This window comes from Thamnophis elegans, chromosome 14, assembly GCF_009769535.1.
Source record: "Thamnophis elegans isolate rThaEle1 chromosome 14, rThaEle1.pri, whole genome shotgun sequence".
NCBI classification, from domain to species: Eukaryota; Metazoa; Chordata; class Lepidosauria; order Squamata; family Colubridae; genus Thamnophis; species Thamnophis elegans.
The window spans coordinates 11,773,123-11,789,408 of record NC_045554.1 but is presented as its reverse complement, the minus strand read 5'-3'; the positions used below and the strand labels follow the sequence as shown (position 1 = coordinate 11,789,408).

Below are 16,286 nucleotides of genomic sequence, written 5' to 3'. Positions count from 1 at the left end.
GAGGGAAGAGGGAGGATCATGCACGCCCCTTCTATTCGCCTCTCGTTTGGCGGCTGCGATTTTGGGGCTGCTCTTCGCCGAGATTCGGGGTAGGGGGCGCTTTTTTCCCTGCCTCTCGGCCGGGGTGGGCGATCGCCGCTGCCGAAAGACCGCAGAAGCGCCCGGGCATTGCATCGCCTGGCCCTTCCCTCCGCCTGGCCCCGCCCCCGGTTCCCAGCTGAGGCTCAGGTGAGTCGCCGCACAGCTGCTCAGCTACTGAGATGGGGGGGGACGCACGAAGGACCCTGGGAGTTGTAGTCTACCTCTTTCCGTCCACTCCTTTCCACCTTCTCGGAGGCAGAGGCGGGCCAGCCCCGCGCCGCCCCTCCTTCCCCACTTCTACTCTGCCTCGTCCCTCCCCTCTTCCTCCGCTTCCCCCTCCCCCCACAAAGCGGTGGGCATACAATCCCCTCTCCTCCTTCTACTCCGCGGACTACAATTCCCGGCGAGCTCCTCGCGCCCCGGGAGCGCCACATCCGCCTTCTCGCTCTCTCTCCTCCCCCTCCGCACCGCTAGGCCCTCTGGGCCTTGTAGTCTCACCTCGCCATTCACGAAACCCCGGGCGCACTTTCCGCAGGGCGGGCGGCTGGCTGCCGGGGCGGCGCCGCGACATTACGCAAACGGCGTAAGTGCGGGGGGGGGGGATGCATCTGGACTCCCGGAGGAAGGCAGGCAGGCGGGCGGGAAGGAAGGAGGGAGGGGAGGGGAGGGGAAGGCAAGGAGGGCTGGGGAGGCGGAGGTTAAAAGAGAAGCAGAAGAAGCAAGAAAAAGAAGAAGAAGAAGAGAGACAGCCGGGAAGGACCACCACGGGGAAGGGGAGGGAGAGAAGCGGCCGACAGCCCTGCGGGGTGGGCGGGTGGGGGAGTCCAAGTTACTCAGCCGTCCGGCCCGGCAGAGAGAGGAGGAACGGCAGACGCTCCGCCAACGGCCGCCGCCGCTGCCGCGTCCCTCAGCAACGGTCAGTGGAGCGCGCGACCCTCGGGAGGGGGGGGAGGGGAGGGGGAGGCAGCAGGGAGTGGGCCAATGAGAGAGCGCGCGAGGCAGCCGGGGGGGAGGAGATAGAACGCGGTGGAGGGGCGCGGGGGGGGGGCGGGAGGGGAGCGCTCCTGCGGCGGTGTGTGTGTGGGGGGGGGGAGTGCGGGGGTCTCGAAGGAAGAGGAGGGAGCTCCTCCTGTGGGACAGCCTGGAGAGGGTGGGGGTTGGTCTGAAGGACACTGTCTATCCCCCCCCCACAGACACAGCTCCCCAGGATGCATGTTGCCCACCTGGGGCCCCTTCCTCAACTTGGCTTGGACTGCAACTTCCATTACTCACGCCCCCCCACCCCCACCCCTATCCATCATGGGCGAGTTGGCTTTAATGGTGGCTGATGGGGTAGGGGGGGGGCTGTCTTGCCCCAGAAGGCAGAGTGGGGGAGAAAGTTGCCTTAGGGTGGGGGGAGTGCGGGGGGTCTCTGAGGGAAGAGGAGGGGGCTCTTCCTGTGCAATATCCTGGAAAGGGGTGGTGATCTGAAGGACACTTCCCCCCCCCACAGCTCCCCAGGATGTGTGTTGCCCACCTGGGGCCCCTTCCTCAACTTGGGTTGGACTGCAACTTCCATCACTCACTCCCCCACCCTCTCCATCATAGGCCAGTTGGCGTTAATGGGTGTGTGTGGGTGTGTCTTGCCCCAGAAGGAAGAGTGGGGGAGAAAGCTTGCTTAAGGTGGGGGTGGGTGGCAGATCAGTTTTGGGGGAGGGTGGGTAAGGGAAGGGGTTTGGGCCAGGGAGCCCTTGTAGGGAAGCTGCAGAGTAGTGGGGGCGGGGCGCATCTCTTAGGGTGCCTAGGTGGGCAAACATGGTGTTCTTCAGGTGGAGGAGGCCCAGAATCCCCAGCCAGAAGGATGAGAGTACTAGGGTTATGGAGGGGAATGGCTGGTGCCCTGAAAGTATGATGAAGAACAAGGATGGGAGAAACCAGGATCCGGTCCATCCATGAGGATAGGAAGTCTTGGGGTGGGCTGATCCCTTCCTCTTGGTGCAACCCTTTTCATTGTCGGGATGAATGGAAAGGTGATCCCTGTAGAACCTCCCTTGCATGTTGGGAAAAAAAGGTGGCATATATAAATAAATATTTGAATTAACATGTGTAATGTTAAATATAATATTTAGAATAAATATGAATATAATATTTATATTTATTAGGTGGAAATGAATGAGTGATCCCCCCTCCCCTTGCTGCTTAAATGTCTTGGCTGTTTCTTTCTTAACTCGGTATTTCCCAAGCTTGACCATTTGAAAATGTGTGGACTTTTAACTCAGAGAATTCTCCACAGGGAGCATGAACAGATTTCAACTCCCAGGGTGGATTCTTAACTCCCAGAATTCCAGCATGCTGGCCGGAGAATTCTGGGAATTAAAGTCCACCCATCTTTCAAGCAGCCAGAGTTGAGAAACACTGCTCCAACCCATGCTTGCTTCTCAGTCGTTTTTCTCTATCTGGAAGAAAAATTCCATATCATACATATGGGGTCCTGCTAATGCTGCGTTTTTCCTGTTGTAGCCTCTGAATGCTCTTATTTTGCCTCTTGAGTGATAAAAAAAAAGAAAACTCACCCAACCCTGGAATTTGTGGTGGCTTATAAGTGAGAAATGAAACAGTCGTAAAACTGTTAAAACAAGATGAACTATAAAACATAATATACAAACAGCAGTTAAAATGTCAAGAGAAAAGAAGAACCGTATTTGCACTGAAAACTGAAAAGCATAGCATTGGTAGCAGTTAGAAAGAAAAGTCCACTGAATTTAAATGGTTTTAAAAACCTATTTGCAAATGGATGTAGAGGGAGTTAGAAAACCTTACCGTGGGTTTTAAAAAATCCCTCATTTAGGTATCATTATTTTGGAAGGTTGCTGTTTCAGAAATATCCCTTTTAAGAGGAGAAAGCAACCTTCGCTTGATGTGTGAAATTTAACTTCCAGCATCCCCAATATCTGCTAGGGAATTTTGGAATTTCCAAATGTCTAAAGCAGGGGTTAACAACCTGCAGCTCTGGAGCTGCATGTGGCTCTTTCATCCCTCTGCTGTGGCTCCCTGTCGCCAGTCACCACCACAATTTCGAGAGGAGCTTCCAGTTTTGGGGGAGAGAAGCACAGTGCGCCAGTAGAAGACTCTATGGCAAGGGGCAGGTTTTCCAGTCTGCTCCACAATTGATAGGGCTTTCAGTTACGACAGGTACAGGAAAAAGGACACTGCCCTAGGTGAAGACTCTATGGCGGGGAAACTGAACTTCCGGTCGGCTCCAGAATTGGAAGGGGGGGGGGATTTCCAGTTAGGACCTTTGTGGTTCCCGGTGTTTTCTTTTCTGTGGGAGAATAATCTAAATGGCTCTTTGAGTGTTTAAGATTGCCCACCCCTGGTATACAGGTCACACAGCTGGGGGAAGATTGAGTGGTAATCCTACTAGGGGTTTAGTGTTCCCATTAGTTTTCTGCTGAGATGGCCTTCCCTTCCGTCCTGCAGGAGGTCAAGATAATGGGTCTGGAGACTAAATTGTATGATGAATGATTGAGGGAACTAGGTATGTCCAGCCTAAAAAACAGAAAAGAAAACAGAAGTTTTAGGGGGAACATGCTGTCTTCCAGTACTTATTTTCCCAAGGAATGGAGGGCAAGAAGTAATGAGTGAGCCAACCTCGAATACGGAGAAATGTTCTGAACAATTAATCAATGGAATAGCTTTTGAAATTCTCAAAAATAGACGAACAACCATTATGACTGGGATGGTATAAAGTCCTGCCTTGAGCAAGGGATTGGATTAGAAGATTTCCAAGGTCCCTTGGAGTTCCTCATGATTCTATATTCTATTAACTCTGTGTCCCATGTGGATTCTGGATAGGCTGTGTTCATCATGCGTTTTTTCGGGTAAACCCAGCAATCTGTGTTTCTCTGCCTTTCTAGTCATTTATGGAAATCCAGGCGTATTAAATTGTGATATCAGTCCTGGCTTGCAGACCATGGATAGGTTTGTTGGGGGTTGTGAGAAATGCATGCAGGACACCAGGTTAGATTGGAGTTGGCCATCTCTTGGAAAACTCCCTTTAACGTGACTGTCCAAATAATAGCTGCCGACTAATTGGACAAGACAGGATAGATTTCTGAACAATATTGTGGATGTGTTCACGTAAATAGAAATGAGCGGCATTTTTCCTGTTGATTTTATTTAAGTTGACATTCCAGCATATTTTGGGGGGATTAGGAGATGAGTTGCTAAAGAGCCAGAAGGAGGCATATCTTTTCAGAATTTAATTTTTGTATATCGCTAATACTGAGGGAAATGTATCCTGGGAAAATCTGAGCGAGAATAAACAAAAGGGAAACGGACGTTATTGGCAAAAGAAGACGGTCAATTGGACCAGTCCCTCTTTTCCTTAGATCAACTAACTTCACAGGGATATTGTTGTGGGAAAGAGGAAAGCGATCACCTTAAGCTATTTATAAAAGGATAATAAAGACAGGATAAAAACAAATAAAAATATCCCATCACATTGGATAACATCTCGGAATAATAATAATAAAAAATGTGGATAACAGGGGGAAGAATGATCAATGTACCCCTTTAAACTTGTGCTTGTAAGAGGATTGTGACTTACATTAATAGGCCTGTAAGTGAGTTTTCAAAAAAATGTCCTCTTTCCTTTCTGAAAGTGTGTTGGTGAGTGTGCCCACTTTTGTTTTCAAAGTATCTTTTAATTTAAGAGCCACGCTGAAACGTACACACCCATCACTGCTTTGCTGCTTCCTTGCACTTGTCCTTAATGAATATTATTAACTGTGCCACAGCAAAGCTAAACTTCATTCCATCACTCCCAAAACAGGAAGAAACCGGGGATAAATCCAGTTTTGAGACCGGGAAATGTTGGCAGGGAAATACCACTTGCCATAAGGTCAAATGAAGACTCTGTGGCAGAAGGAAAATCAGGTTCCCCGTCTGAGTTTTTCTCTTGAATTCTTTCAGTTTTACTGGAAATAATTTGTAATCTGCACTTAATGGAGATGCCTTTGCCTGCTGTTGTTAGGGTAGTGCAATTGCATTGAAGCTTTAGTCTTATCTAACACAATAGTGGACTGATTTATAATAGCCTGTAACTCACAGGCTATCAATACAAACAGTAGACTTCTAGCAGATTTGCCGATAAGTATTTATAATTACAGATGCTCTCACTTTGTTTTCCTGCAGAATGTCATCAGATGGTCTAAAACTGTGCACTGCGAAAGATTTTCCAGAGTTTTATGGTTATTTTATAGCGAGCTCCCAACCGATGGAGGGAAAGATCTCCCAATTTCACTGTAAATACACTTCACCAAGAAATTGTTCTCTCTGTTTTATTTTCAGATATTTTTCTTGGTTTTGCAGTAATGGCAAGTAACGTTGTATTTACTTCACCAAAACAAAACAAAACAAAAAAAGATTTGTTGGTTCAATTGGGCGACTCCACCTCCTCTCAATTTCAGTTTGGGTGAATGGAAAAAGGTGCTGTTAATTGATACATTTGGTTGATTCTTCCAAAGATGCTACAATGTGGCTGGTTTTGGATCTCTGTATTGTGAAAGTTGATTCCTTTTTTTTTTTTTTTGGTAGACCTGTCACTATTGAGAAGGAGGCTTACAACTTTCGAACTGTGCACAGCTTTGCTTGTGAGAAGCTGCTTAAAACCTATCAAGGAAATTCTCCTTCCCTTTGTCTGTTCTCTAAATTTGACAGATTCCATAATACAAGATGGACTCTATTCTTTTGAAGGAAGCAGGATATATATATATCCAGGCAATAGGCTGATTCTAAATCACTTAGAGAGGGCTGTAAAAACACAGTGAAGTGGTATATAAGTGCTACTGCTACGTAGGACAGCAACATTTTCGGGTTTGGGTGAGTGCTTCAGTGTCTTCCCATGTGATGTTTACAACAGTGGTTGTCAACCCATTGTCCACAACCCCTTGGAGGGGGGCTGCGATGTCACAGGGGGTCTGTGAAGGCTTGGAGAAATGCTATGATTTAAATATTAAGTCTTGGGGGGATCCATGGCCACAAAAGGTACTTAAAGTGTGTCCATGGTGAACAAAAGGTTGAGAACCATTGGTTTAGACCCTTTTCCATGAACGTTCTTCGCCATATAATTTGAAGGCATCCCCTTGGTTATATGGTATGTGAGCTGCGGTGGCGCAGTGGTCAGAGTGCAGTACTGCAGGCTACTTCTGCTGCCTGCCGGCTGCCTGAAATTTGGCAGTTCGAATCTCTCCAGGCACAAGGTTGACTCGGCCTTCCATCCTTCCGAGGTGGGTAAAATGAGGACCCAGATTGCTGAGGGAAAGAGGCTGACTCTGTAAACCACTTAGCAAGGGCTGTAAAGCACTGCGAAGCAGTATATAAGTCTGAATGCTATTGCCCTTCCTTCCTTCCTTCTCTCCCAGTGGTTAAAATGCAGTATTGCAGGCTAACTCTGCCCACTGCCAAGAGTTCGATCCTGAGAGGTTGAAGGTTGACTCAGCCTTCCATCCTTCTGAGGTGGGTAAATTAGGACGCAGATTGTTGCGGGCAACAGGCTGACTCTGTAAGCTGCTTAGAGAGGGCTGTAAAGCACTGTGAAGTGGTAGATAAGTCTAAGTTCTATTGCTACCAGGGCAATCCAAATCATTGCCATCTTGGGGATTTGATTGCTCTCCATGCGTGGAATGTGACCTGAATAATCTACCATGTTAATTTTTGGTTAAACCTGTTTCTCTTTTCCTAAATCGAAAGAAGCTAGACAGTGCCTGCGTGTCATTGCATTGCTCATGCATATTACATGCATAGCAACCACATGGTATTTGAACGGGGCAAGAAGAGATTCTGAATCTTGTAGATCACATTGAAATGCTGCAGGAGGCCTTTTTTTTTTTGCCTGCTGCTTAACTCTCTGGGGAATTTCACATCTGACTTTTGAGTGTGGTTTGCTTTCCCAGTATATCACGGAGCGAGGCTTGTCAAGTATGAAACGGTTATATATTTTTAAAAAGGACTTTATTTACTTATTTAGTTAGTTAGTTTGTCAAACCTGTGCAAAATAACAGGTATAATAAGTATGAATATGGACATGAACAAAGGGAATAAGTGCAAATAAATGGGGACAGTAGGACATGGATGATAGGCACGCTGGGTGTGCTTATGCACGCCCCCTTTATGGACCTCTTAGGAATGGGGAGAGGTCCGTGGTAGACAGTTTAAGGTTGAAGTTGTGGGGGTTTAAGGTTGTAACAACAGGTAGAGCATTCCAGGCGTTGACCACTCTGTTGCTGAAGTCGTATTTTCTGCAATTGAGTTTGGAGCGGTTTACTTTGAGTTTGTATCGATTGTTTGCCCCATGTATTATTGAGGTTGAAGCCGAAGTAGTCATTGACAGGTAGGATGTTGTCGCAGCCAATTTTGTGTACTACACTCAGGTTAGACAATGGATTTTATTTTAGCCTTCTGTTTTGGTTTCTTTTCTTTCTTTTTCTAAATTACTGTCCTCACTCATTTCTCAACATGTTGGGGCTAATGTTTTAATCTCAGGCATGAGCTGGGGAGGTTGGGTAATGCGGGAAGAAACTCCCAGAAGTGATTCACTGTCTCTTTATTGTTGTGAGACGCAAGTCTTGTGTATCAGTACCCAAGTATAGAAGCTGTAGTTCTGAAACTGGCAAGAAAATATTTTATATCCTCATGAGAAATAACCAGCTTAAGCCAGTTAATATCTGAGTGACTCAACTCCTTGGGCTAAGTTAGGAGAACGCCCAGTAGAACAATGAAAAGAGTTTTTCATTCTCTGCTTCCTTGTTTGAAAGCACCGAGTCCTTGCCCAGAGCAAATAAGTTAGGCTTTAGATGAACATGCTTCTTAAAAACGTATATTGTTTTGAATAATAGGCACCCACGTCATTTGTGTAAATCCTGAGCTTTCTGAGATGGCTTGCTGTCAAAAGATCATTTCCATGCAACGTGATCTATTAAATTGGGTTTTGCTTTTGCCTATGAAGTCTACATTCACCATCGTTTATATTTTCTGTTCTGAAGTAGTTTCTCTGGTAACAGAATTTTTATGTAGAAAAAACTCCGGTTGCACCAAAGACAAATTCCTTGTGTGTCCAATCACACTTGGCCAATAAAGAATTCGATTACTATTGCATAGAAATGCTTCAACATGGCTGGATCTTGGTTGGGTTCCTAGAACAGGCTAACCAAAATCTGGTAGGTTTTTACTCGGTGGTGCAGTGTTTAGAGGGCAGTATTACAGGCTACTTCTGTTGACTGCCTGCTGTCTGCAGTTTGGCAGTTCAAATCTCACCAGGCTCAAGGTTGACTCAGCCTTCCATCCTTCCAAGGTGAGTAAAATGAGGACCCAGATTGTTGGGGGCAATATGTTGACTCTGTAAACTGCTTAGAGAGGGCTGGAAAAAGCACTGTGAAGTGGTATATAAGTCTAAGTGCTATTGCCCTTCCTTCCTTCCTTCCTTCCTTCCTTCCTTCCTTCCTTCCTTCCTTCCTTCCTTCCTTCTTTGATAGTGGTTAGAATGCAGTATAGAAGTTTGACTTTGCCAGTAGTACAAATCTCACCAGGCTCAAGGTTGACTCAGCCTTCCATCCTTCCAAGGTTGGTAAAATGAGGACTCAGATTGTTGGGGGCAAGAGGCTGACTCTGTAAACTGCTTAGAGAGGGCTGTAAAGCACTATGAAGCGGTATATAAGTCTGCAGTGCTATTGCTACTGGGTGAATTGTGGCTCCTAAACCTTGATATATTTTTTTAGCCTGTTGTGTTGCATGAACCCAATTTCTGTCCTCAGTGTAAAGAAGGAAGTAATAAGTTCATCCCTGTTTCCCTTAACAATGAGCAATGTATGATGATTCTCTTGTTTGCGATCACTCAACTTCATAATTAAAAAAAAAACAGATTCAAAGCTCTGTACCAGGGTTATCCAGAATTCCCAGGCAACTTTAAGACTTGTGGATTCCAACTTCCAGAATTCTCCAGCCAGACTAGATGCCAAGGTCGGAGAACCCTGCTTTACATAATCCGAGTCCAGCCCTAATTGCTACCTCATTCTGATTTTGACCAAGGTAAAAAAAAAAAAAAGATAACATAGTCCACAACTCCAATGTGCCCTTATTGGAGCATCCACAACTTCCTGAACGCGAGCATTTCCACTGATGAATTGTTCTCACTGTCAGGAAATTTCTCCTTAGCTCTAGGTTGGATCTTTCCTTGATAAGCTTCCACCCATTGCTTCTCCTCCTGCCTTCCGGTGCTTTGGAGAATAGGTTGACCACCATCTTCTTTGTGGCAGCCCCTCAAATATTGGAATACTGCCATCATATCACCCCTAGTTCTTCTTTTCACTAGATTTCACTAGACCTCACTAGATGCGGTGGTTCAGTGGCTAAGACGCTGAGCTTGTCAATCAGAAAAGTTGGCCGTTCGGCGGTTCGAATCCCTAGCACCACGTAACGGAGTGAGCTCCCGTTACTTGTCTCAGCTTCTGCCAACCTAGCATTCGAAAGCACGTAAAAATGCAAGTAGAAAAATAGGAACCACCTTTGCTGGGAAGGTTAACAGAGTTCCGTGCGCCTTTGGTGTTGAGTCATGCTGGCCACATGACCACGGAAACGTCTTCGGATAGCGCTGACTCTTCGGCTTTGAAACTGTGTTGAGCACCACCCCCTAGAGTCGGGAGCGACTAGCACACATGTCCAAGTGAAACCTTTACCTTTAAACACACCTCATTCCTGCAACCTTCCTCTTTTTTTCTTGTTCCTTCCTGTTCCTTTCTTTTCCCAAGTTGCATGGAGAACATTAGGTGCAGATCCACCAAGAATCCTTTTCTGAGCTATTTTTTGACTCACTACAAGCCATCTTGGTTTCGCTACGGGTCATTGCAGAAATCAAAACGGGCTAAATCTGGCCAAACCATAAATAGCCGTTGCATCACAAAGCCCCAAGCAAGGCCATTTGAGGTTTAGCATAATGTGTTTTGAGTTCAGACACGATCTTTCCCTTTAATTGCTATTGATATTGATGGTACACTCTGTTACCTGTTTGAAGAATCAGATTTCCTCCAGGTAATGGCATAGAAGTAGTCAAATATTTCCAGGAGCGAACCAGACCGGCTTGTGGCGCAGTTTGGCAACTGTGGCCTACTTGCCTGTCCTTACATAATTCTTCTAATGAAAATCCAAGCCTCTTCGGTATTACGCTGATGTCTGCAGCTTAGTTTTGAGGCGACGTGGGCTAGAGAGGAGCTATTGGATTGCCACAGCCTGGCAGTAAAGCTCCTTTTCACCTACCAACGTTCGTACTTAATTCCATCCCGCATTTCACTTTGATGCCCAGTTGTCTTTCGGGAGGCAGAAGACAGAGGCTTCCTTCTCGTTTCTCCATCCTCTCGTTCGCTAGAGATTTGGCTAAAGGAAATGAATAAACATGTATGAAGGTTGGGGAAGGGAAGGGGGAGAATGTCCTTGCCTTCTGATTATTGCAGGGGTGTCAAAACTGATTTCATTGAGGGCCACACTAGGGTTGTGTTTGACTTTGGGGGCTGGGTATGTGTGTGGACAGGGCATGGCAGTGGTGGGATTCAGCCAGTTCGCACCTATTCGGGAGAACCGGTTGGTAACTTTCTAAGCACTTTGGAGAACCGGTTGTTGGAAGAAATCTTTTGTTTTTTTCCCTACTTTACAGGGCTAATCCTGTAAGGAAGGCAGGAAGGAAACATTCTGGTGTTGTTTCTAGCCTCTTCTTTATTGCCCTGCTTACAGAAACTGCCTCTCCAGTTAACCCTTATTACCATTGTAACAACTAAGGCGAAGTGCCCATCGACCTGAGTGACATTGACTTGGCCACGCCCATATGATCACATGACCACCGAGCCCCGCCTACCCAGCTGGTTATTAGGGCAGAGAACTGGTTGGTAAATTATTTGAATCCCACCACTGGGGCATGGGCATGGCTGGGGGCAGGGCCATGGTGGGCATGACACAGAACTTGTATTGGGGGCACCTGTGGTGGCCAAGTGCTAAGGCAGGACATCACTGAGACCCCCCTCACTTTCATTATATCCTTCTTTCCTTCTTTTTCCTTCCCTCTTCATTCTCCTTTCTTCTTCCTTCCCCTCTTTCCTCCTTTGCTCTCTTCCCTTCTTTGTCCTTCCTCTTTCCCTTTCTCCTTTCCTGCTCCAATGCAAAAGGGGAAACATTTCTCCTTTTGTTCTGCTTTCAGTCTGTTTTGGTAGCCCTCTGCCAGCAAAAACTTTTGTGTTGCATGAACCCAATTTCTGTCCTCAGTGTAAAGAAGGAAGTAGTAAGTCCATCTCTGTTCCCCTTAACAGTGAGCAATGTATGATGATTCTCTTGTTTACGATCACTCAACTTCATAATTAAAAAAACAAACCAGATTCAAAGCTCTGTACCAGGGCTATCCAATCCAGGCAACTTTAAGACTTGTGGATTCCAACTTCCAGAATTCTCCAGCCAGATTAGATGCCAAGGTTGGAGAATCCTGCTTTACATAATCTGAGTCCAGCCCTAATTGCTACCTCATTCTGATTTTGACCAAGGTAAAAAAAAAAAAAGATAATATAGTCCACAACTCCAATGTGCCCTTATTGGAGTATTTATCAGAATATAACAAAATAACCAAGTTGGAAGGGATCTTGGAGGTCTTCTATTCCAACCCCCTGCTCAATCAGGAGACCCTATCAAGGGGCTGTCCAGTCTCTTCTTGGAAACCTCCAGTGATGGAGCATCTACAACTTCCCGAACGCGAGCATTTCCACTGATGAATTGTTCTCACTGTCAGGAAATTTCTCCTTAGCTCTAGGTTGGATCTTTCCTTGATAAGCTTCCACCCATTGCTTCTCCTCCTGCCTTCAGGTGCTTTGGAGAATAGGTTGACCACCGTCTTCTTTGTGGCAGCCCCTCAAATATTGGAATACTGCCATCATATCACTGCTAGTTCTTCTTTTCACTAGATTTCACTAGATGCGGTGGTTCAGTGGCTAAGACGCTGAGCTGGTTGATCAAAACGGAGCCCGGGAAGGCCACTCGCAGCCCCCTCTCCTGCTATTTTTTTTTGCTATCAGAGACATCTTGGCCCGGTCCTTTGCTGTTTCCAGGCCAGGCCAGGTCTAAGCACTCCGTGGGCCTTGAATTTGACACCCCTGGATGATTGTATTACGAAATCACGGTTTTTCTTCCCCAGAAATCCAAGGTCGGCAGAGGAAGGGAGAACCTGGATCCAAATTGTGATAGGCATTCAGGCTTCCCAGCCACACCCACTTCCTGTGTTTGCTCTAACTGCAAGACTGCTGCTCTTTTAGGTCTTTTTTTTTTTTTTAAAAACCCAAGGTTTGACAGCAAAGATAAGGCATATATATTGATGTAATTAGAAGGACAGACAAGTGGATGTCTAGCTTAGGGGCAACATTAGTTTTAAATCCAGCGACCATACCGAGTGGGATTGAGAAGATGCTTTAATTTGAGAGATGGGGGGGGGGGGGGAGAATACTGCAGCCTTCACAGATTTGGGCGCTTTTTTTATTCTACTGGCTCATAGCAATCTTTCCACTGATTTCCTCCCCCCTCCCCCCCCCCCGCTTCCCAATTACTGTATATCTGTTCAGCATTTGCCGGTTAGTACCAGTAGCTGAATGGATACTGAGTTATGAGGTTATTCTGTTTCTGCCGAGGTGTAGATTGGAGGCAGGGGCGGATATTCATGGTTGAGTTTTAAAAATGAGAAACCTAATAAATGGTGCTTTCAAATTATTTTGCTCAAATTTCCTTCCCAAGTGCCTCCGAAGCATTTCATGGAAATGGAGTGCTTTGGCTTTTGAAGCCGCTAAAACTAACCGTTGAATGTGTAAAAACCATCATTCATTACTGAATTCACACCACATCCTACGCCAGAGCCACACAAATGTAGCATGGTTTTGTGTGATGTGGGAATTCAACAAACATTGCTTCTTCTCTCTAGCCCAGCACTGTTTAGTTTTATTAGATAGAAAAATAGATATTAATAGAAAGATATTGATAGATAATAGATAGATAATAGCTAAATGGTAGGTAGGTAGGCAGATATCTATCTATCTATCTCTATCTATCTATCTATCTATCTATCTATCTATCTATCTATCTATCTATCTCTATCTCTATCTATCTATCTATCTATCTATCTATCTTATTAGATTTTTTACAACCCCTGGTAAGCCCCAATTATGGGAGGAAGCTAACTGCTTCCATCATCCGTCAATCGGCTCGTCACAAGAGTCCATCACGACAGAAACCCAATATTTTTACTGTTGCCTTTGTTATATTTGTTGTTTTTTTTAATTTTTTTATCAGCACAAATTAAACACACACACACACACACACACACACACACATATAACCTACCTACCTACTGTATTTATCTATCTCTATTTCTCTCTCCCTCTCTATCCCTTTATCTACCTACCTACATAACTACTCTCTCCCCCCCTACTTACTTACTGTATTTATCTCTCTTTCTCTCCCTCTCTATTCCTCTATCTACTTACCTACTTTTTTTAAAATTTGCCTCTTCAAAACCTTGGTGCGTCTTATACTCCGGTGCGTCTTATACTCTGAAAATATGGTAGATAAATAGATGGAGTGGGGGTGGTATGCAGGTAGCCCTCAACTTACAACAGTTCATTTAGTGGCCATTCAAAGTTATAACAACACTTAAAAAATGATCTGTGACTGCCTTCTTCTCATTAGGACCATGGCCGCATGATCAAAATTCAGACAGCTGGCAATCGAGGCATATTCATGACGGTTCCAGTGTCCCAGGGTCACATGATCCCATTTTGCGACCCTCCGACAAGCGAAATCAATGGGGAAGCAAGATTCCTTTAACAACGGTGCTATTAACGTAACCCCAAAACAGCTGCCACCTTTCTAGTTAAGCTAAAGTCAATTCAAACCAAAGTCTGGATTTTCCCTGAAAGCCTCCATTCCATATAAAGGCAGTTTATCTTTGAGATTATCTTTCCCAAGAGAGACTCCGCTTTACTTTTGTCCTCTCCTACTGTTGAGAAAGACAAACCCAACAGGCCAGCCGCTCTTAAAACCGGGTTTTCAAAGAGAAGTAAATCTTTAGGAATACTCCAAAGTGACATGTTAACTAGCTCATGTGTGCAAGCTTGTTGTTTTCGAGATAGGAATCCCTGTGCAACAGTTTTAAATATTCCTTTCAATCGGGCATTGGGAAGTCTGCCATCTCTTTCCATTTGTGTTTCCGAAACAATAAAGGGTAACTTAAACTGATAAGTTCTGACTCCGGCCTTTTCATTTAAACCGCTTTCTCGCTAAGCGTGCAAATAAAATACCGGTTGGGAAAGGACCGTGTCACTCGAAGATAGCAAAGTCAGGCATTTAAAAAGAGGTTGGCTGCTGAGTCATAAGTAAAGGGGAAAAAAACGGGTTGCTTGTTGTAAAGATGAGAGAGAGAGAGGTGTTTCTGCAAAAGGAGTGTTTTTCCTCGCGAGCTGGAAATAATTACTCCTGGCTGGAGGCTAGCGAAATTCTACTTTGGTGTGGTGGGTGGGTTCATTATCGCTGCATGTGAGTCTTTAAAAATTTTTACGGCTTCCCTCCGAGCAGCGATTTCAGCCAGTTTAGGAGTAATGCAGCAATGTTCCCAAGCCCTTGTTGTAATGATGATGCCACAATATCAGAACAACCAGGGGAGACAGGAGAGCAGTCTTCCAATATATGAGGGGCTGCCACAGAGAGGAGGCGGTCAAGCTATTCTCCAAAGCACCTGAAGGCCAGACAAGGAATAATGGATGGAAACTGAACAAGGAGAGATTCAACCTAGAAATAAGAAGGAACTTTCTGACAGTAATCAACTGGTGGAACAGAAGTTGCCTTCAGAAGTTGTGGGAGCTTCATCTCTGGAGGCTTTGAAGAAGAGATTGGATTGCCATTTGTCAGGAATGGTGTAGGGTCTCCTGCTTGGGCTAGATGACCTACAAGGTCCCTTCGAACTCTGTTAATCTGGTAAAAAGTAGTTGATGCCAAAGCGTGGGGAATCTTAACATTAGACGCTTACATCAAGGTCAACTTTTTAATTTCCGTCTTCGGCTCCTCGAAAATGAATAAAAGGGTATCGGAACCGTTATAGGAGATGCAATGTTTTAAGTATGGCATTTCCTATGTTGTGTTAGGCCATGTTAGAATATTTCGGACATGCGATGCGATATCCGGAAAAATACGGCAGACTTCACATAATCCTCCAGGGAAAGATTGAAGGTCTTTGGATTCTATGAGCAGAGGGTAGAATCCGTGTTTCTCAACCTTGGCAAGTTTAAGCTACATGGATTTTCGGCTCTGAGAATTCTCCAGCCAACCAGCCAGCCAGGGAGCTGAAGTCCACACAAATTTGAAATCTCAAATTTGCCAAGGCTGAGACATGCAGGTCTAGATCAAGATAAATGTTGCCGGTGGAGACAATAGAAAACTTTGATCTTAGTGCATTTTTGTGCTGGATAAAGAGAATGGTATTCTTCTCTTGAATGGCTTGGCATCTATCCATCCATCCATCCATCCATCTATCTTCTATCATCTCTATATCGTTTATCCTCTCTCTCTCTCTCTCTCTCTCTCTCTCTCTCTCTCTCTCTCTCTCATTTATCATCTCTTCTCTATCTCTCTATCATCTCTCTATCATTTGTCATCTTTTTCCTCTCTTCTATCTATATATACATCCATCCATCCATCCATCCATCTTCTATCATCTCTCTCATTTATCCCCCCTCTCTCTCTCTCATTTATCATCTCGTCTCTATCTCTTTATCATCTCTCTATCATTTGTCATCTCTTTCCTCTCCTCCATCTATCTATCTATCTATCATCTATCTATCTATCTATCTATCTATCTATCTATCTATCTATCTATCTTTCTATCTATCTTTCTATCTATCTATCTATCTATCTATCTATCTATCTATCTACCTATCTCTCTCTCTATCTATCCTTCTCTCCTCTCTCCCCCTTTCTCTCTTATCTAGCTATCTAGCTATAATCTATATCATCTATCTATCATCTCTATCATATCATCTGTTTCCTCCTCTCTCTCTTTCATCTATCATCTCTCTATCATCTATCATCTCTCTCTCTCCCTCTCCCTCCCTCCCTGTCCTACCATCTACCTACTTACCTATCTACCTGAGGGGCCCCTG

The 16,286-nt window shown here is 45.1% G+C and overlaps 1 protein-coding gene across 2 annotated transcripts in view; it reads left to right on the top strand.

Moving 5' to 3' along the window:
- Positions 1-608: 608 nt before the first annotated feature.
- CAPN15 (calpain 15) overlaps positions 609-16,286 on the top strand; it is a 135,928-nt gene continuing 120,250 nt past the window's right edge. Inside the window, exon 1 of one of the 2 annotated variants that reach the window (XM_032231248.1) lies at positions 609-664. The gene's annotated coding sequence lies outside the window, so the exon portion shown is untranslated. Of the gene's footprint in view, positions 665-742; positions 998-16,286 lie in introns of those variants that run through there. The other variant, XM_032231249.1, reaches the window with a different exon arrangement.